Source organism: Nothobranchius furzeri, chromosome 4, assembly GCF_043380555.1.
Source record: "Nothobranchius furzeri strain GRZ-AD chromosome 4, NfurGRZ-RIMD1, whole genome shotgun sequence".
NCBI lineage: Eukaryota > Metazoa > Chordata > Actinopteri > Cyprinodontiformes > Nothobranchiidae > Nothobranchius > Nothobranchius furzeri.
The window spans coordinates 57,174,208-57,195,755 of record NC_091744.1 but is presented as its reverse complement, the minus strand read 5'-3'; the positions used below and the strand labels follow the sequence as shown (position 1 = coordinate 57,195,755).

Sequence of the window (21,548 nt, the reverse complement as noted above, 5' to 3'; positions counted from 1 at the left end):
CTTCTGCACCATGAAATATTTAACAAAACAAGCGTCAGTGAGTTTACATAGTGGTTTGCACATCCAATCCTATTACAACCCACCCATCTCTCTCATTCTCTATTCTCTATTCGCTGTGGGGTGCTATGCGAGCAGACATAGACGGATTACAACCTCCCTCGCGTTTCCTTTTTTCCATTTAACTGAGGCAAAGGGAGTCCAGGACAAGATCCGGCAGCTCTCACAGCAGCTTTCCAGCCAGGGCTCGAAACGTCTTTCGAGCGTGGATGGCAAAATCACCACCAGCGTAAACCCACACTGACAATTAGTTATAAAAATAAAAGGGTGCACGTAAATAGGTACTCACTTTCTCCCTCTGCGTAGCAGACTCGCCCTGAATCCGGGCGCGAGAGCCTGTTGATGGAAAGTCCGTCTGCGGAGCTAAAACAGCCGGCCGATGGGACAAATCAGCCCCCCGGACTTTGATGAGGAAGTGGCGCCTGGCGACTCTCCGGAGGAGGTCTTCCCACTGCAGGCTCTGCGTCCCGGGTTTCGGCACCAAAATATGTTGGGTAATTCCTATATTACCCCCAAGTTACCTCGGAAAATTCAAAGCATACACAGAGGGATTAGATTCTTTAGATTATTGTAATCCTGCCAACAACAACAAAAACACCAACAACTTTGCAAAGGGTGAGAGAGAAATCAAATACACACCAGAGACGGAGGTCAGTTTGCTCTCACACCGAGATGAAGCTCTTTTGAGCGTATTTATTGACAAGATCACACACACACACACACAGATCACAGAATGCACAATAACAGGTTAAAAAATCCCCTCTGTCCCAGGAATCCACCTGTGACAAAAGGGTTTCTTCAGATAATAGATCAGGCGTCTCTAGATCTGGCAGACCAGCGTTCCTGCATACAGGTGCCTGAAGCAGACAAGGAGTTAGTGAAAACGATCAAACGTCAACAAAAAAACAAGTAACTTTAAGCAGCAAGGGTGAGTGAACTCTGGTTGATTAACTAGGTCAGGATTTTTCCTAACAGGATCCTTAATCCAGCGCCTTAGACCACTCGGCCACTCTACCACAAAGAAAAGCCTTGAATGCCCTTGTCATTAACTGACCTCTGAAGGTGGGTGGACATTTTGCCTCCAATAACAAGTTAGCTGTACCACAGAAATACTTGTCACGTGTTAACATGTCATTTAAATTGATAAATACTCTGCAAACATCAAGTCAGGTAAGTGTAGTGAGATTTAATGGTAAAGCATCTTGACTCACATAAACCCTTTTCAGATTGGCATTCTGGAATATGTGTGGACAATTCAGTCCGGGTTTTAACCAGAACTGTGTTTTCAGACACACCACTTTTGTACCGGAAATTGTCCTTTCGGCTGCCTTCACAGAGCAGGAAAAGGTTCGAGATGTTTGGGGGGGGGGGGGGGGGGGCGCGCGCGCTGTATTCAGATATTGCATAAACATTGTGCGGCGGGTGTACATGCTTCATTTTACCCAAACAAAGCCATTCAGTCAAACATGGCAGACGAAGAGATAGAATTCTTCTCACTGATCGGACTTATGTTAAGCATAAGTCTGCGCAAACATAGACTCATGAGAGACCTGGATGATGAAGCTCAATGGTTAAAGGAATCACGGAAGCGGTGTGAAGTGCTCCGTCGCGCGTCTAGACGGTACTATAGGAGGCGAGCTGCCATGGTTCGCCGCATGCTACAGGAGCAAGCTATCTTAGGTGTGTACAGCGTCACCCGGTCCCCTCCTCCTCCTCCCTGTCCGGAACTCTACCTCACCAGTCTGAAGCAGCCACCTTGTTCGTGACCAGTCCAGACCCCTTACTAGGGGCGTTGTCCGGTTTAATTACGGAAAACATTATCGGATGTTTGTATTCAGACACAAAGGTCTTACAGATAGAGTCCTGAAAATTTGTGTTTTTCAAAGCCTGTCTGAAGGGGGCTTTAGTTTCTCTACGACTGTTAGCTTTTTTTTTATCTGGTCCAGTTACAATTGTGTTTTTATCTGAGGCAGGATGCTGCAGTTTGGGTTGCATAAAATTTTAAGGAGATTCATTAAAGAACTGGAATTGCTCTAGAAGTCCATTGGTTTGTTAGCAGAGGATTGTTTTGATCCATCGTCCTCTGGGTTATGGGCCCAGCACGCTTCCGCTGCGCCACTGTGGTTGGCAATTCTCCTTTCTCAAATGGTCCTATCTGCAACCTTTACAAATGTGCCAGTACTGACGGAAGGTTTAAAGGTTGACTACAGTTGAAGCGTCTCCAAAAGTTGAAATAGAATGCAACATCTGAAGAACTAAGGGGTCCTCATCGAAGCACTGCTGAACATATTGCTGTGTGTTTCAATACATTGACTGTACCACGTGCAATGAAATCTATGTTGCCATAGTTGCCATAGTCGTGTTTATGGCGGAGGTGGGATTTGAACCCACGCCTCCTTAGAGACTGGAACCTGAATCCAGCAACTTAGACAACTCGGCCACTCTACCACAAAGAAAACCCTTGAATGCCCTTGTCATTAACTGACCTCTGAAGGTGGGTGGACATTTTGCCTCCAATAACAAGTTAGCTATACCACAGAAATACTTGTCACGTGTTAACATGTCATTTAAATTGATAAATACTCTGCAAACATTAAGTCAGGTAATTGTAGTGAGATTTAATGGTCATGAATCTTGACTCACATAAACCCTTTTCAGAGTGGCATTCTGGAATATGTGTGGACAATTCAGTCCGGTTTTTAACCAGAACTGTGTTTTCAGACACACCACTTTTGTACCGGAAATTGTCCTTTCGGCTGCCTTCACACAGCAGGGAAAGGTTCGAGATGTTTGGGGGGGGGGGGGGCTGTATTCAGATATTGCGTAAACATTGTGCAGCGGGTGAACATGCGTCATTTTACCCAAACAAAGCCATTCAGTCAAACATGGCAGACGAAGAGATAGAATTCTTCTCACTGATCGGACTTATGTTAAGCATAAGTCTGCGCAAACACAGACTCATGAGAGACCTGGATGATGAAGCTCAATGGTTAAATGAATCACTGAAGTGGTGTGAAGTGCTCCGTCGCGCGTCTAGACTGTACCATAGGAGGCGAGCTGACATGGTTCGCCACATGCTACAGGAGCAAGCTATCTTAGGTGTGCACAGTGTCCCCCGGTCCCCTCCTCCTCCTCCCTGTCCGGAACTCAACCTCACCAGTCTGAAGCAGCCACCTTGTTCGTGACCAGTCCAGACCTGCTAATAGGGGCGTTGTCCAATTTAATTACGGAAAACTTTATCGGATGTTTGTATTCAGACACAAAGGTCTTACAGATAGAGTCCTGAAAATTTTCGTTTTTCAAAGCCTGTCTGAAGGGGGCTTTAGTTTCTCTACGACTGTTAGCTTTTTTTTAAACTGGTCCAGTTGCAATTGTGTTTTTATCTGAGGCAGGATGCTGCAGTTTGGGTTGCATTAAATTTTAAGGAGATCCATTAAAGAACTGGAATTGCTCTAGAAGTCCATTGGTTTGTTAGCAGAAGATGGTTTTGATCCATTGACCTCTGGGTTATGGGCCCAGCACGCTTCCGCTGCGCAACTGTGCTTGTCAATTCTCCTTTCTCAAATGGTCCTATCTGCAACCTTTACAAATGTGCCAGTACTGACAGAAGGTTTAAAGGTTGACTACAGTTGAAGCGTCTCCAAAAGTTGAAATAGAATGCAACATCTGAAGAACTAAGGCGTCCTCATCGAAGCACTGCTGAACATATTGCTGCGTGTTTCAGTTGATTAACTGTACCACGTGCACTGAAATCTATGTTGCCATAGTTGCCATAGTTTTGTTTATGACAGAGGTGGGATTTGAACCCACGCTTCCTTAGAGACTGGAGCATTAATCCAGCGCCTTAGACCACTCGGCCACTCTACCACAAAGAAAACCTTGAATGCCCTTGTCATTAACTGACCTCTGAAGGTGGGTGGACATTTTGCCTCCAATAACAAGTTAGCTGTACCACAGAAATACTTGTCATGTGTTAACATGTCATTTAAATTTATAAATACTCTGCAAACATCAAGTCAGGTAATTGTAGTGAGATTTAATGGTAATGCATCTTGACTCACATAAACCCTTTTCAGATTGGCATTCTGGAATATGTGTGGACAATTCAGTCCGGTTTTTAACCAGAACTGTGTTTTCAGACACACCACTTTTGTACTGGAAATTGTCCTTTCGGCTGCCTTCACACAGCAGGGAAAGGTTCGAGATGTTTGGGGGGGGGGCTGTATTCAGATATTGCGTAAACATTGTGCGGCGGGTGTACATGCGTCATTTTACCCAAACAAAGCCATTCAGTCAAACATGGCAGACGAAGAGATAGAATTCTTCTCACTGATCGGACTTATGTTAAGCATAAGTCTGCGCAAACACAGACTCATGAGAGACCTGGATGATGAAGCTCAATTGTTAAAGGAATCACGGAAGCGGTGTGAAGTGCTCCGTCGCGCGTCTAGACGGTACCATAGGAGGCGAGCTGCCATGGTTCGCCGCATGCTACAGGAGCAAGCTATCTTAGGTGTGCACAGTGTCCCCCGGTCCCCTCCTCCTCCTCCCTGTCCGGAACTCGACCTCACCAGTCTGAAGCAGCCACCTTGTTCGTGACCAGTCCAGACCTGTTACTAGGGGCGTTGTCCGGTTTAATTACGGAAAACATTATCGGATGTTTGTATTCAGACACAAAGGTCTTACAGATAGAGTCCTGAAAATTTCCGTTTTTCAAAGCCTGTCTGAAGGGGGCTTTAGTTTCTCTAAGATTGTTAGCTTTTTTTTAAACTGGTCCAGTTGCAATTGTGTTTTTATCTGAGGCGGGATGCTGCAGTTTGGGTTGCCTTAAATCTTAAGCAGATTCATTAATGAACGGGAATTGCTCTAGAAGTCCATTGGTTTGTTAGCAGAGGATGGTTTCGATCCATCGACCTCTGGGTTATGGGCCCAGCACGCTTCCGCTGCGCCACTCTGCTTGGCAAGTCTCTTTTCTCAAATGTTCCTATCTGCAACATTTAAAAATGTGCCAGTACTGACAGAAGGTTTAAAGGTTGACTACAGTTGAAGCGTCTCCAAAAGTTGAAATAGAATACAACAACTCAAGAACAAAGGAGTACTCATCAAAGCACTGCTGAACATATTGCTGTGTGTTTCAATCGATTGACTGTACCACGTGCACTGAAATCTATGCTTCCATAGTTGTGTTTATGGCAGAGGTGGGATTTGAACCCACGCCTCCTTAGAGACTGGAACCTGAATCCAGCGCCTTAGACCACTCGGCCACTCTACCACAAAGAAAACCCTTGAATGCCTTTGTCATTAACTGACCTCTGAAGGTGGGTGGACATTTTGCCTCCAATAACAAGTTAGCTGTACCACAGAAATACTTGTCACGTGTTAACATGTCATTTAAATTGATAAATACTCTGCAAACGTCAAGTCAGGTGACTGTAGTGAGATTTAATGGTAATGCATCTTGACTCACATAAACCCTTTTCAGATTGGCATTCTGGAATATGTGTGGACAATTCAGTCCGGTTTTTAACCAGAACTGTGTTTTCAGACACACCACTTTTGTACTGGAAATTGTCCTTTCGGCTGCCTTCACACAGCAGGGAAAGGTTCAAGATGTTTGAGGGGGGGGGGGGGGCTGTATTCAGATATTGCGTAAACATTGTGTGGCGGGTGTACATGCGTCATTTTACCCAAACAAAGCCATTCAGTCAAACGTGGCAGACGAAGAGATAGAATTCTTCTCACTGATCGAATTTATGTTAAGCATAAGTCTGTGCAAACATAGACTCATGAGAGACCTGGGTGATGAAGCTCAACGGTTAAAGGAATCACGGAAGCGGTGTGAAGTGCTCCGTCGCGCGTCTAGACGGTACCATAGGAGGCGAGCTGCCATGGGTCGCCGCATGCTACAGGAGCAAGCTATCTTAGGTGTGCACAGTGTCCCCCGGTCCCCTCCTCCTCCTCCCTGTCCGGAACTCGACCTCACCAGTCTGAAGCAGCCACCTTGTTCGTGACCAGTCCAGACCTTTTACTAGGGGCGTTGTCCGGTTTAATTACGGAAAACATTATCGGATGTTTGTATTCAGACACAAAGGTGTTACAGATAGAGTCCTGAAAATTTCTGTTTTTCAAAGCCTGTCTGAAGGGGGCTTTAGTTTCTCTAAGATTGTTAGCTTCTTTTTTAAACTGGTCCAGTTGCAATTGTGTTTTTATCTGAGGCAGGATTCTGCAGTTTGGGTTGCATTAAATTTTAAGGAGATTCATTAAAGAACTGGAATTGCTCTAGAAGTCCTTTGGTTTGTTAGCAGAGGATGGTTTCGACCCATCGACCTCTGGGTTATGGGCCCAGCACGCTTCCGCTGCGCCACTCTGCTTGGCAATTCTCCTTTCTAAAATGGTCCTTTCTGCAACCTTTAAAAATGTGCCAGTACTGAGGGAAGGTTTAAAGGTTGACTACAGTTGAAGCGTCTCCAAAAGTTGAAATAGAATGCAACATCTCAAGAATAAAGCCGTACTCATCGAAGCACTGCTGAACATATTGCTGTGTGTTTCGATCGATTGTCTGTACCACGTGCACTGAAAACTATGCTTCCATAGTTGTGTTTATGGCAGAGGTGGGATTTGAACCCACGCCTCCTTAGAGACTGGAACCTTAATCAAGCGCCTTAGACCACTCGGCCACTCTACCACAAAGAAAACCCTTGAATGCCTTTGTCATTAACTGACCTCTGAAGGTGGGTGGACATTTTGCCTCCAATAACAAGTTAGCTGTACCACAGAAATACTTGTCACGTGTTAACATGTCATTTAAATTGATAAATACTCTGCAAACATCAAGTCAGGTAATTGTAGTGAGATTTAATGGTAATGCATCTTGACTCACATAAACCCTTTTCAGATTGGCATTCTGGAATATGTGTGGACAATTCAGTCCGGTTTTTAACCAGAACTGTGTTTTCAGACACACCACTTTTGTACTGGAAATTGTCCTTTCGGCTGCCTTCACACAGCAGGGAAAGGTTCGAGATGTTTGAGGGGGGGGGGCTGTATTCAGATATTGCGTAAACATTGTGTGGCGGGTGTACATGCGTCATTTTACCCAAACAAAGCCATTCAGTCAAACATGGCAGACGAAGAGATAGAATTCTTCTCACTGATCGAACTTATGTTACGCATAAGTCTGTGCAAACATACACTCATGAGAGACCTGGGTGATGAAGCTCAATGGTTAAAGGAATCACGGAAGCGGTGTGAAGTGCTCCGTCGCGCGTCTAGACGGTACCATAGGAGGCGAGCTGCCATGGTTCGCCGCATGCTACAGGAGCAAGCCATCTTAGGTGTGCACAGTGTCCCCCGGTCCCCTCCTCCTCCTCCCTGTCCGGAACTCGACCTCACCAGTCTGAAGCAGCCACCTTGTTCGTGACCAGTCCAGACCTGTTACTAGGGGCGTTGTCCGGTTTAATTACGGAAAACATTATCGGATGTTTGTATTCAGACACAAAGGTCTTACAGATAGAGTCCTGAAAATTTCCATTTTTCAAAGCCTGTCTGAAGGGGGCTTTAGTTTCTCTAAGATTGTTAGCTTCTTTTTTAAACTGGTCCAGTTGCAATTGTGTTTTTATCTGAGGCAGGATTCTGCAGTTTGGGTTGCATTAAATTTTAAGGAGATTCATTGAAGAAGTGGAATTGCTCTAGAAGTCCTTTGGTTTGTTAGCAGAGGATGGTTTCGATCCATCGACCTCTGGGTTATGGGCCCAGCACGCTTCCGCTGCGCCACTCTGCTTGGCAATTCTCCTTTCTCAAATGGTCCTTTCTGCAACCTTTAAAAATGTGCCAGTACTGACAGAAGGTTTTAAGGTTGACTACAATTGAAGCGTCTCCAAAAGTTGAAATAGAATGCAACATCTCAAGAATAAAGCCGTACACATCGAAGCACTGCTGAACATATTGCTGTGTGTTTCAATTGATTGACTGTACCACGTGCACTGAAATCTATGCTTCCATAGTTGTGTTTATGGCAGAGGTGGGATTTGAACCCACGCCTCCTTAGATACTGGAACCTTAATCCAGCGCCTTAGACCACTCGGACACTAACACAAAGAAAACCCTTGAATGCCTTTGTCATTAACTGACCTCTGAAGGTGGGTGGACATTTTGCCTCCAATAACAAGTTAGCTGTACCACAGAAATACTTGTCACGTGTTAACATGTCATTTAAATTGATAAATACTCTGCAAACATCAAGTCAGGTAATTGTAGTGAGATTTAATGGTAATGCATCTTGACTCACATAAACCCTTTTCAGATTGGCATTCTGGAATATGTGTGGACAATTCAGTCTGGTTTTTAACCACAACTGTGTTTTCAGACACACCACTTTTGTACTGGAAATTGTCCTTTCGGCTGCCTTCACACAGCAGGGAAAGGTTCGAGATGTTTGGGGGGGGGCTGTATTCAGATATTGCGTAAACATTGTGCGGCGGGTGTACATGCGTCATTTTACCCAAACAAATCCATTCAGTCAAACATGGAGGAAGAAAGGATAGAATTCTTCTCACTGATCGGACTTATGTTAAGCAAAAGTCTGCGCAAACATAGACTCATGAGAGACCTGGGTGATGAAGCTCAATGGTTAAAGGAATCACGGAAGCGGTGTGAAGTGCTCCGTTGCGCGTCTAGACGGTACTATAGGAGGCGAGCTGCCATGGTTCGCCGCATGCTACAGGAGCAAGCTATCTTAGGTGTGCACAGTGTCCCCCGGTCCCCTCCTCCTCCTCCCTGTCTGGAACTCGACCTCACCAGTCTGAAGCAGCCACCTTGTTCGTGACCAGTCCAGACCTGTTATTATGGGCGTTGTCCGGTTTAATTACGGAAAACATTATCGGATGTTTGTATTCAGACACAAAGGTCTTACAAATAGAGTCCTGAAAATTTCCGTTTTTCAAAGCCTGTCTGAAGGGGGCTTTAGTTTCTCTAAGATTGTTAGCTTTTTTTTTTTAAACTGGTCCATTTGCAATTGTGTTTTAATCTGAGGCAGGATGCTGCAATTTGGGTTGCCTTAAATTGTAAGCAGATTCATTATTGAACTGGAATTGCTCTAGAAGTCCATTGGTTTGTTAGCAGAGGATGGTTTAGATCCATCGACCTCTGGGTTATGGGCACAGCAAGCTTCCGCTGCACCACTCTGATGGCAAATCTCCTTTCTCAAATGGTCCTATCTGCAACCTTTAAAAATGTGCCAGTACTGATGGAAGGTTTAAAGGTTGACTACAATTGAAGCGTCTCCAAAAGTTGAAATAGAATGCAACATCTCAAGAACAAAGCCGTACTCATCGAAGCACTGCTTAACATATTGCTGTGTGTTTCGATCGATTGTCTGTACCACGTGCACTGAAAACTATGCTTCCATAGTTGTGTTTATGGCAGAGGTGGGATTTGAACCCACGCCTCCTTAGAGACTGGAACCTTAATCAAGCGCCTTAGACCACTCGGCCACTCTACCACAAAGAAAACCCTTGAATGCCTTTGTCATTAACTGACCTCTGAAGGTGGGTGGACATTTTGCCTCCAATAACAAGTTAGCTGTACCACAGAAATACTTGTCACGTGTTAACATGTCATTTAAATTGATAAATACTCTGCAAACATCAAGTCAGGTAATTGTAGTGAGATTTAATGGTAATGCATCTTGACTCACATAAACCCTTTTCAGATTGGCATTCTGGAATATGTGTGGACAATTCAGTCCGGTTTTTAACCAGAACTGTGTTTTCAGACACACCACTTTTGTACTGGAAATTGTCCTTTCGGCTGCCTTCACACAGCAGGGAAAGGTTCGAGATGTTTGAGGGGGGGGGAGCTGTATTCAGATATTGCGTAAACATTGTGTGGCGGGTGTACATGCGTCATTTTACCCAAACAAAGCCATTCAGTCAAACATGGCAGACGAAGAGATAGAATTCTTCTCACTGATCGAACTTATGTTACGCATAAGTCTGTGCAAACATACACTCATGAGAGACCTGGGTGATGAAGCTCAATGGTTAAAGGAATCACGGAAGCGGTGTGAAGTGCTCCGTCGCGCGTCTAGACGGTACCATAGGAGGCGAGCTGCCATGGTTCGCCGCATGCTACAGGAGCAAGCTATCTTAGGTGTGCACAGTGTCCCCCGGTCCCCTCCTCCTCCTCCCTGTCCGGAACTCGACCTCACCAGTCTGAAGCAGCCACCTTGTTCGTGACCAGTCCAGACCTGTTACTAGGGGCGTTGTCCAGTTTAATTACGGAAAACATTATCGGATGTTTGTATTCAGACACAAAGGTCTTAAAGATAGAGTCCTGAAAATTTCCGTTTTTCAAAGCCTGTCTGAAGGGGGCTTTAGTTTCTCTAAGATTGTTAGCTTCTTTTTTAAACTGGTCCAGTTGCAATTGTGTTTTTATCTGAGGCAGGATTCTGCAGTTTGGGTTGCATTAAATTTTAAGGAGATTCATTAATGAACTGGAATTGCTCTAGAAGTCCTGAGGTTTGTTAGCAGAGGATGGTTTCGATCCATCGACCTCTGGGTTATGGGCCCAGCACGCTTCCGCTGCGCCACTCTGCTTGGCAATTCTCTTTTCTCAAATGGTCCTATCTGCAACCTTTAAAAATGTGCCAGTACTGACAGAAGGTTTAAAGGTTGACTACAGTTGAAGCGTCTCCAAAAGTTGAAATAGAATACAACATCTCAAGAACAAAGGCGTACTTATCGAAGCACTGCTGAACATATTGCTGTGTGTTTCAATCGATTGACTGTACCACGTGCACTGAAATCTATGCTTCCATAGTTGTGTTTATGGCAGAGGTGGGATTTGAACCCACGCCTCCTTAGAGACTGGAACCTTAAACCAGCGCCTTAGACCACTCGGCCACTCTACCACAAAGAAAACCTTTGAATGCCTTTGTCATTAACTGACCTCTGAAGGTGGGTGGACATTTTGCCTCCAATAACAAGTTAGCTGTACCACAGAAATACTTGTCACGTGTTAACATGTCATTTAAATTGATAAATACTCTGCAAACATCAAGTCAGGTAATTGTAGTGAGATTTAATGGTAATGCATCTTGACTCACATAAACCCTTTTCAGATTGGCATTCTGGAATATGTGTGGACAATTCAGTCCGGTTTTTAACCAGAACTGTGTTTTCAGACACACCACTTTTGTACTGGAAATTGTCCTTTCGGCTGCCTTCACACAGCAGGGAAAGGTTCGAGATGTTTGGGGGGGGCTGTATTCAGATATTGCATAAACATTGTGCGGCGGGTGTACATGCGTCATTTTACCCAAACAAAGCCATTCAGTCAAACATGGCAGACGAAGAGATAGAATTCTTCTCACTGATCGAACTTATGTTAAGCATAAGTCTGTGCAAACATAGACTCATGAGAGACCTGGGTGATGAAGCTCAATGGTTAAAGGAATCACGGAAGCGGTGTGAAGTGCTCCGTCGCGCGTCTAGACGGTACCATAGGAGGCGAGCTGCCATGGTTCGCCGCATGCTACAGGAGCAAGCTATCTTAGGTGTGCACAGTGTCCCCCGGTCCCCTCCTCCTCCTCCCTGTCCGGAACTCGACCTCACCAGTCTGAAGCAGCCACCTTGTTCGTGACCAGTCCAGACCTGTTACTAGGGGCGTTGTCCGGTTTAATTACGGAAAACATTATCGGATGTTTGTATTCAGACACAAAGGTCTTTCAGATAGAGTCCTGAAAATTTCCATTTTTCTAAGCCTGTCTGAAGGGGGCTTTAGTTTCTCTAAGATCGTTAGGTTCTTTTTTAAAATGGTCCATTTATAATTGTGTTTTTATCTGAGGCAGGATTCTGCAGTTTGGGTTGCATTAAATTTTATGGAGATTCATTAAAGAACTGGAATTGCTCTAGAAGTCCTTTGGTTTGTTAGCAGAGGATGGTTTTGATCAGTCGAACTCTGGGTTATGGGCCCAGCACTCTTCCGCTGCGCCACTCTGCTTTGCAATTCTCCTTTCTCAAATGGTCCTATCTGCAACCTTTAAAAATGTGCCAGTACTGACAGAAGGTTTAAAGGTTGATTACAATTGAAGCGTCTCCAAAAGTTGAAATAGAATGCAACATCTCAAGAATAAAGGCGTACTCATCAAAGAACTTCTGAACATATTGCTGTGTGTTTCAATTGATTGACTGTACCACGTGCACTGAAATCTATGTTGCCATAGTTGTGTTTATGGCAGAGGTGGGATTTGAACCCACACCTCCTTAGAGATTCTAACCTTAATCCAGCGCCTTAGACCACTCGGCCACTCTACCACAAAGAAAACCCTTGAATGCCCTTGTCATTAACTGACCTCTGAAGGTGGGTGGACATTTTGCCTCCAATAACAAGTTAGCTGTACCACAGAAATACTTGTCATGTGTTAACATGTCATTTAAATTGATAAATACTCTGCAAACATCAAGTCAGGTAATTGTAGTGAGATTTAATGGTAATGCATCTTGACTCACATAAACCCTTTTCAGATTGCCATTCTGGAATATGTGTGGACAATTCAGTCTGGTTTTTCACCAGAACTGTGTTTTCAGACACACCACTTTTGTACCGGAAATTGTCCTTTCGGCTGCCTTCACACAGCAGGGAAAGGTTCGAGATGTTTGGGGGGGCTGTATTCAGATATTGCGTAAACATTGTGCGGCGGGTGTACATGCGTCATTTTACCCAAACAAAGCCATTCAGTCAAACATGGCAGACGAAGAGATAGAATTCTTCTCACTGATCGGACTTATGTTAAGCATAAGTCTGCGCAAACACAGACTCATGAGAGACCTGGATGATGAAGCTCAATGGTTAAAGGAATCACGGAAGCGGTGTGAAGTGCTCCGTCACGCGTCTAGACGGTACCATAGGAGGCGAGCTGCCATGGTTCGCCGCATGCTACAGGAGCAAGCTATCTTAGGTGTGCACAGTGTCCCCCGGTCCCCTCCTCCTCCTCCCTGTCCGGAACTCGACCTCACCAGTCTGAAGCAGCCACCTTGTTCGTGACCAGTCCAGACCTGTTACTAGGGGCGTTGTCCGGTTTAATTATGGAAAACATTATCGGATGTTTGTATTCAGACACAAAGGTCTTAGAGATAGAGTCCTGAAAATTTCTCTTTTTCAAAGCCTGTCTGAAGGGGGCTTTAGTTTCTCTAAGATTGTTAGCTTTTTTTTAAACTGGTCCAGTTGCAATTGTGTTTTTATCTGAGGCGGGATGCTGCAGTTTGGGTTGCCTTAAATCTTAAGCAGATTCATTGTTGAACGGGAATTGCTCTAGAAATCCATTGGTTTGTTAGCAGAGGATGGTTTCGATCCATCGACCTCTGGGTTATGGGCCCAGCACGCTTCCGCTGCGCCACTCTGCTTGGCAATTCTCTTTTCTCAAATGGTCCTATCTGCAACATTTAAAAATGTGCCAGTACTGGCAGAAGGTTTAAAGGTTGACTACAGTTGAAGCGTCTCCAAATGTTGAAATAGAATACAACATCTCAAGAACAAAGGCGTACTCATCGAAGCACTGCTTAACATATTGCTGTGTGTTTCAATCGATCGACTGTACCACGTGCACTGAAATCTATGCTTCCATAGTTGTGTTTATGGCAGAGGTGGGATTTGAACCCACGCCTCCTTAGAGACTGGAACCTTAATCCAGCGCCTTAGACCACTCGGACACTCTAACACAAAGAAAACCCTTGAATGCCTTTGTCATTAACTGACCTCTGAAGGTGGGTGGACATTTTGCCTCCAATAACAAGTTAGCTGTACCACAGAAATACTTGTCACGTGTTAACATGTCATTTAAATTGATAAATACTCTGCAAACATCAAGTCAGGTAATTGTAGTGAGATTTAATGGTAATGCATCTTGACTCACATAAACCCTTTTCAGATTGGCATTCTGGAATATGTGTGGACAAATCAGTCCGGTTTTTAACCAGAACTGTGTTTTCAGACACACCACTTTTGTACTGGAAATTGTCCTTTCGGCTGCCTTCACACAGCAGGGAAAGGTTCGAGATGTTTGAGGGGGTGGGGGGGGTGGGGGGGGGGGGGCTGTATTCAGATATTGCGTAAACATTGTGTGGCGGGTGTACATGCGTCATTTTACCCAAACAAAGCCATTCAGTCAAACATGGCAGACGAAGAGATAGAATTCTTCTCACTGATCGAACTTATGTTAAGCATAAGTCTGTGCAAACATAGACTCATGAGAGACCTGGGTGATGAAGCTCAATGGTTAAAGGAATCACGGAAGCGGTGTGAAGTGCTCCGTCGCGCGTCTAGACGGTACCATAGGAGGCGAGCTGCCATGGTTCGCCGCATGCTACAGGAGCAAGCTATCTTAGGTGTGCACAGTGTCCCCCGGTCCCCTCCTCCTCCTCCCTGTCCGGAACTCGACCTCACCAGTCTGAAGCAGCCACCTTGTTCGTGACCAGTCCAGACCTGTTACTAGGGGCGTTGTCCGGTTTAATTACGGAAAACATTATCGGATGTTTGTATTCAGACACAAAGGTCTTACAGATAGAGTCCTGAAAATTTCCGTTTTTCAAAGCCTGTCTGAAGGGGGCTTTAGTTTCTCTAAGATTGTTAGCTTCTTTTTTAAACTGGTCCAGTTGCAATTGTGTTTTTATCTGAGGCAGGATTCTGCAGTTTGGGTTGCATTAAATTTTAAGGAGATTCATTAAAAAACTGGAATAGCTCTAGAAGTCCTGTGTTTTGTTAGCAGAGGATGGTTTCGATCCATCGACCTCTGGGTTATGGGCCCAGCACGCTTCCGCTGCGCCACTCTGCTTGGCAATTTGCTTTTCTCAAATGGTCCTATCTGCAACCTTTAAAAATGTGCCAGTACTGACAGAAGGTTTAAAGGTTGACTACAGTTGAAGCGTCTCCAAAAGTTGAAATAGAATACAACATCTCAAGAACAAAGGCGTACTTATCGAAGCACTGCTGAACATATTGCTGTGTGTTTCAATCGATTGACTGTACCACGTGCACTGAAATCTATGCTTCCATAGTTGTGTTTATGGCAGAGGTGGGATTTGAACCCACGCCTCCTTAGAGACTGGAACCTTAATCCAGCGCCTTAGACCACTCGGCCACTCTAACACAAAGAAAACCCTTGAATGCCTTTGTCATTAACTGACCTCTGAAGGTGGGTGGACATTTTGCCTCCAATAACAAGTTAGCTGTACCACAGAAATACTTGTCACGTGTTAACATGTCATTTAAATTGATAAATACTCTGCAAACATCAAGTCAGGTAATTGTAGTGAGATTTAATGGTAATGCATCTTGACTCACATAAACCCTTTTCAGATTGGCATTCTGGAATATGTGTGGACAATTCAGTCCGGTTTTTAACCAGAACTGTGTTTTCAGACACACCACTTTTGTACTGGAAAATGTCCTTTCGGCTGCCTTCACACAGCAGGGAAAGGTTCGAGATGTTTGGGGGGGGGGGGGGGGGGGGCTGTATTCAGATATTGCGTAAACATTGTGTGGCGGGTGTACATGCGTCATTCTACCCAAACAAAGCCATTCAGTCAAACATGGCAGACGAAGAGATAGAATTCTTCTCACTGATCGAACTTATGTTAAGCATAAGTCTGTGCAAACATAGACTCATGAGAGACCTGGGTGATGAAGCTCAACGGTTAAAGGAATCACGGAAGCGGTGTGAAGTGCTCCGTCGCGCGTCTAGACGGTACCATAGGAGGCGAGCTGCCATGGTTAGCCGCATGCTACAGGAGCAAGCTATCTTAGGTGTGCACAGTGTCCCCCGGTCCCCTCCTCCTCCTCCCTGTCCGGAACTCGACCTCACCAGTCTGAAGCAGCCACCTTGTTCGTGACCAGTCCAGACCTTTTACTAGGGGCGTTGTCCGGTTTAATTACGGAAAACATTATCGGATGTTTGTATTCAGACACAAAGGTCTTACAGATAGAGTCCTGAAAATTTCCGTTTTTCAAAGCCTGTCTGAAGGGGGCTTTAGTTTCTCTAAGATTGTTAGCTTCTTTTTTAAACTGGTCCAGTTGCAATTGTGTTTTTATCTGAGGCAGGATTCTGCAGTTTGGGTTGCATTAAATTTTAAGGAGATTCCTTAAAGAACTGGAATTGCTCTAGAAGTCCTTTGGTTTGTTAGCAGAGGATGGTTTCGACCCATCGACCTCTGGGTTATAGGCCCGGCACACTTCCGCTGCGCCACTCTGCTTGGCAATTCTCCTTTCTCAAATGGTCCTTTCTGCAACCTTTAAAAATGTGCCAGTACTGACAGAAGGTTTAAAGGTTGACTACAGTTGAAGCGTCTCCAAAAGTTGAAATAGAATGCAACATCTCAAGAATAAAGCCGTACTCATCGAAGCACTGCTGAACATATTGCTGTGTGTTTCGATCGATTGACTGTACCACGTGCACTAAAAATTATGCTTCCATAGTTGTGTTTATGGCAGAGGTGGGATTTGAACCCACGCCTCCTTAGAGACTGGAACCTTGATCCAGTGCCTTAGACCACTCGGCCACTCTACCACAAAGAAAACCCTTGAATGCCTTTGTCATTAACTGACCTCTGAAGGTGGGTGGACATTTTGCCTCCAATAACAAGTTAGCTGTACCACAGAAATACTTGTCACGTGTTAACATGTCATTTAAATTGATAAATACTCTGCAAACATCAAGTCAGGTAATTGTAGTGAGATTTAATGGTAATGCATCTTGACTGACATAAACCCTTTTCAGATTGCCATTCTGGAATATGTGTGGACAATTCAGTCCGGTCTTTAACCAGAACTGTGTTTTCAGACACACCACTTTTGTACTGGAAATTGTCCTTTCGGCTGCCTTCACACAGCAGGGAAAGGTTCGAGATGTTTGAGGGGGGGGGGGGCTGTATTCAGATATTGCGTAAACATTGTGTGGCGGGTGTACATGCGTCATTTTACCCAAACAAAGCCATTCAGTCAAACATGGCAGACGAAGAGATAGAATTCTTCTCACTGATCGAACTTATGTTACGCATAAGTCTGTGCAAACATAGACTCATGAGAGACCTGGGTGATGAAGCTCAATGGTTAAAGGAATCACGGAAGCGGTGTGAAGTGCTCCGTCGCGCGTCTAGACGGTACCATAGGAGGTGAGCTGCCATGGTTCGCCGCATGCTACAGGAGCAAGCTATCTTAGGTGTGCACAGTGTCCCCCGGTCCCCTCCTCCTCCTCCCTGTCCGGAACTCGACCTCACCAGTCTGAAGCAGCCACCTTGTTCGTGACCAGTCCAGACCTGTTACTAGGGGCGTTGTCCGGTTTAATTATGGAAAACATTGTCGGATGTTTGTATTCAGACACAAAGGTCTTAGAGATAGAGTCCTGAAAATTTCTCTTTTTCAAAGCCTGTCTGAAGGGGGCTTTAGTTTCTCTAAGATTGTTAGCTTTTTTTTAAACTGGTCCAGTTGCAATTGTGTTTTTATCTGAGGCGGGATGCTGCAGTTTGGGTTGCCTTAAATCTTAAGCAGATTCATTGTTGAACGGGAATTGCTCTAGAAATCCATTGGTTTGTTAGCAGAGGATGGTTTCGATCCATCGACCTCTGGGTTATGGGCCCAGCACGCTTCCGCTGCGCCACTCTGCTTGGCAATTCTCTTTTCTCAAATGGTCCTATCTGCAACATTTAAAAATGTGCCAGTACTGACAGAAGGTTTAAAGGTTGACTACAGTTGAAGCGTCTCCAAATGTTGAAATAGAATACAACATCTCAAGAACAAAGGCGTACTCATCGAAGCACTGCTTAACATATTGCTGTGTGTTTCAATCGATCGACTGTACCACGTGCACTGAAATCTATGCTTCCATAGTTGTGTTTATGGCAGAGGTGGGATTTGAACCCACGCCTCCTTAGAGACTGGAACCTTAATCCAGCGCCTTAGACCACTCGGACACTCTAACACAAAGAAAACCCTTGAATGCCTTTGTCATTAACTGACCTCTGAAGGTGGGTGGACATTTTGCCTCCAATAACAAGTTAGCTGTACCACAGAAATACTTGTCACGTGTTAACATGTCATTTAAATTGATAAATACTCTGCAAACATCAAGTCAGGTAATTGTAGTGAGATTTAATGGTAATGCATCTTGACTCACATAAACCCTTTTCAGATTGGCATTCTGGAATATGTGTGGACAAATCAGTCCGGTTTTTAACCAGAACTGTGTTTTCAGACACACCACTTTTGTACTGGAAATTGTCCTTTCGGCTGCCTTCACACAGCAGGGAACGGTTCGAGATGTTTGAGGGGGTGGGGGGGTGGGGGGGGGGGGCTGTATTCAGATATTGCGTAAACATTGTGTGGCGGGTGTACATGCGTCATTTTACCCAAACAAAGCCATTCAGTCAAACATGGCAGACGAAGAGATAGAATTCTTCTCACTGATCGAACTTATGTTAAGCATAAGTCTGTGCAAACATAGACTCATGAGAGACCTGGGTGATGAAGCTCAATGGTTAAAGGAATCACGGAAGCGGTGTGAAGTGCTCCGTCGCGCGTCTAGACGGTACCATAGGAGGCGAGCTGCCATGGTTCGCCGCATGCTACAGGAGCAAGCTATCTTAGGTGTGCACAGTGTCCCCCGGTCCCCTCCTCCTCCTCCCTGTCCGGAACTCGACCTCACCAGTCTGAAGCAGCCACCTTGTTCGTGACCAGTCCAGACCTGTTACTAGGGGCGTTGTCCGGTTTAATTACGGAAAACATTATCGGATGTTTGTATTCAGACACAAAGGTCTTACAGATAGAGTCCTGAAAATTTCCGTTTTTCAAAGCCTGTCTGAAGGGGGCTTTCGTTTCTCTAAGATTGTTAGCTTCTTTTTTAAACTGGTCCAGTTGCAATTGTGTTTTTATCTGAGGCAGGATTCTGCAGTTTGGGTTGCATTAAATTTTAAGGAGATTCATTAAAAAACTGGAATAGCTCTAGAAGTCCTGTGTTTTGTTAGCAGAGGATGGTTTCGATCCATCGACCTCTGGGTTATGGGCCCAGCACGCTTCCGCTGCGCCACTCTGCTTGGCAATTTGCTTTTCTCAAATGGTCCTATCTGCAACCTTTAAAAATGTGCCAGTACTGACAGAAGGTTTAAAGGTTGACTACAGTTGAAGCGTCTCCAAAAGTTGAAATAGAATACAACATCTCAAGAACAAAGGCGTACTTATCGAAGCACTGCTGAACATATTGCTGTGTGTTTCAATCGATTGACTGTACCACGTGCACTGAAATCTATGCTTCCATAGTTGTGTTTATGGCAGAGGTGGGATTTGAACCCACGCCTCCTTAGAGACTGGAACCTTAATCCAGCGCCTTAGACCACTCGGCCACTCTAACACAAAGAAAACCCTTGAATGCCTTTGTCATTAACTGACCTCTGAAGGTGGGTGGACATTTTGCCTCCAATAACAAGTTAGCTGTACCACAGAAATACTTGTCACGTGTTAACATGTCATTTAAATTGATAAATACTCTGCAAACATCAAGTCAGGTAATTGTAGTGAGATTTAATGGTAATGCATCTTGACTCACATAAACCCTTTTCAGATTGGCATTCTGGAATATGTGTGGACAATTCAGTCCGGTTTTTAACCAGAACTGTGTTTTCAGACACACCACTTTTGTACTGGAAAATGTCCTTTCGGCTGCCTTCACACAGCAGGGAAAGGTTCGAGATGTTTGAGGGGGGGGGGGGGGGGGGGGCTGTATTCAGATATTGCGTAAACATTGTGTGGCGGGTGTACATGCGTCATTCTACCCAAACAAAGCCATTCAGTCAAACATGGCAGACGAAGAGATAGAATTCTTCTCACTGATCGAACTTATGTTAAGCATAAGTCTGTGCAAACATAGACTCATGAGAGACCTGGGTGATGAAGCTCAACGGTTAAAGGAATCACGGAAGCGGTGTGAAGTGCTCCGTCGCGCGTCTAGACGGTACCATAGGAGGCGAGCTGCCATGGTTAGCCGCATGCTACAGGAGCAAGCTATCTTAGGTGTGCACAGTGTCCCCCGGTCCCCTCCTCCTCCTCCCTGTCCGGAACTCGACCTCACCAGTCTGAAGCAGCCACCTTGTTCGTGACCAGTCCAGACCTTTTACTAGGGGCGTTGTCCGGTTTAATTACGGAAAACATTATCGGATGTTTGTATTCAGACACAAAGGTCTTACAGATAGAGTCCTGAAAATTTCCGTTTTTCAAAGCCTGTCTGAAGGGGGCTTTAGTTTCTCTAAGATTGTTAGCTTCTTTTTTAAACTGGTCCAGTTGCAATTGTGTTTTTATCTGAGGCAGGATTCTGCAGTTTGGGTTGCATTAAATTTTAAGGAGATTCCTTAAAGAACTGGAATTGCTCTAGAAGTCCTTTGGTTTGTTAGCAGAGGATGGTTTCGACCCATCGACCTCTGGGTTATAGGCCCGGCACACTTCCGCTGCGCCACTCTGCTTGGCAATTCTCCTTTCTCAAATGGTCCTTTCTGCAACCTTTAAAAATGTGCCAGTACTGACAGAAGGTTTAAAGGTTGACTACAGTTGAAGCGTCTCCAAAAGTTGAAATAGAATGCAACATCTCAAGAATAAAGCCGTACTCATCGAAGCACTGCTGAACATATTGCTGTGTGTTTCGATTGATTGACTGTACCACGTGCACTAAAAATTATGCTTCCATAGTTGTGTTTATGGCAGAGGTGGGATTTGAACCCACGCCTCCTTAGAGACTGGAACCTTGATCCAGTGCCTTAGACCACTCGGCCACTCTACCACAAAGAAAACCCTTGAATGCCTTTGTCATTAACTGACCTCTGAAGGTGGGTGGACATTTTGCCTCCAATAACAAGTTAGCTGTACCACAGAAATACTTGTCACGTGTTAACATGTCATTTAAATTGATAAATACTCTGCAAACATCAAGTCAGGTAATTGTAGTGAGATTTAATGGTAATGCATCTTGACTGACATAAACCCTTTTCAGATTGCCATTCTGGAATATGTGTGGACAATTCAGTCCGGTCTTTAACCAGAACTGTGTTTTCAGACACACCACTTTTGTACTGGAAAATGTCCTTTCGGCTGCCTTCACACAGCAGGGAAAGGTTCGAGATGTTTGGGGGGGGGGGGGGGGGGGGCTGTATTCAGATATTGCGTAAACATTGTGTGGCGGGTGTACATGCGTCATTCTACCCAAACAAAGCCATTCAGTCAAACATGGCAGACGAAGAGATAGAATTCTTCTCACTGATCGAACTTATGTTAAGCATAAGTCTGTGCAAACATAGACTCATGAGAGACCTGGGTGATGAAGCTCAACGGTTAAAGGAATCACGGAAGCGGTGTGAAGTGCTCCGTCGCGCGTCTAGACGGTACCATAGGAGGCGAGCTGCCATGGTTAGCCGCATGCTACAGGAGCAAGCTATCTTAGGTGTGCACAGTGTCCCCCG

General features: G+C 44.9%; 8 non-coding genes across 8 annotated transcripts; all 8 read right to left on the bottom strand.

Annotated features, from left to right (window-relative positions):
- Window positions 1-5,247: 5,247 nt before the first annotated feature.
- On the bottom strand, window positions 5,248-5,329 carry trnal-cag (transfer RNA leucine (anticodon CAG)). Its single transcript has one exon. It is a non-coding gene; the product is annotated as a tRNA-Leu (tRNA).
- A 1,331-nt stretch (window positions 5,330-6,660) lies between these two features.
- On the bottom strand, window positions 6,661-6,742 carry trnal-aag (transfer RNA leucine (anticodon AAG)). Its single transcript has one exon. It is a non-coding gene; the product is annotated as a tRNA-Leu (tRNA).
- Window positions 6,743-9,474: 2,732 nt separating this feature from the next.
- On the bottom strand, window positions 9,475-9,556 carry trnal-aag (transfer RNA leucine (anticodon AAG)). The gene has a single exon. It is a non-coding gene; the product is annotated as a tRNA-Leu (tRNA).
- A 1,328-nt stretch (window positions 9,557-10,884) lies between these two features.
- Window positions 10,885-10,966, bottom strand: trnal-aag (transfer RNA leucine (anticodon AAG)). Its single transcript has one exon. It is a non-coding gene; the product is annotated as a tRNA-Leu (tRNA).
- Window positions 10,967-15,113: 4,147 nt separating this feature from the next.
- Window positions 15,114-15,201, bottom strand: trnal-aag (transfer RNA leucine (anticodon AAG)). The gene has a single exon. It is a non-coding gene; the product is annotated as a tRNA-Leu (tRNA).
- Window positions 15,202-16,536: 1,335 nt separating this feature from the next.
- Window positions 16,537-16,618, bottom strand: trnal-aag (transfer RNA leucine (anticodon AAG)). The gene has a single exon. It is a non-coding gene; the product is annotated as a tRNA-Leu (tRNA).
- Window positions 16,619-19,365: 2,747 nt separating this feature from the next.
- trnal-aag (transfer RNA leucine (anticodon AAG)) lies at window positions 19,366-19,453 on the bottom strand. The gene has a single exon. It is a non-coding gene; the product is annotated as a tRNA-Leu (tRNA).
- Window positions 19,454-20,790: 1,337 nt separating this feature from the next.
- On the bottom strand, window positions 20,791-20,872 carry trnal-aag (transfer RNA leucine (anticodon AAG)). The gene has a single exon. It is a non-coding gene; the product is annotated as a tRNA-Leu (tRNA).
- Window positions 20,873-21,548: the final 676 nt, after the last annotated feature.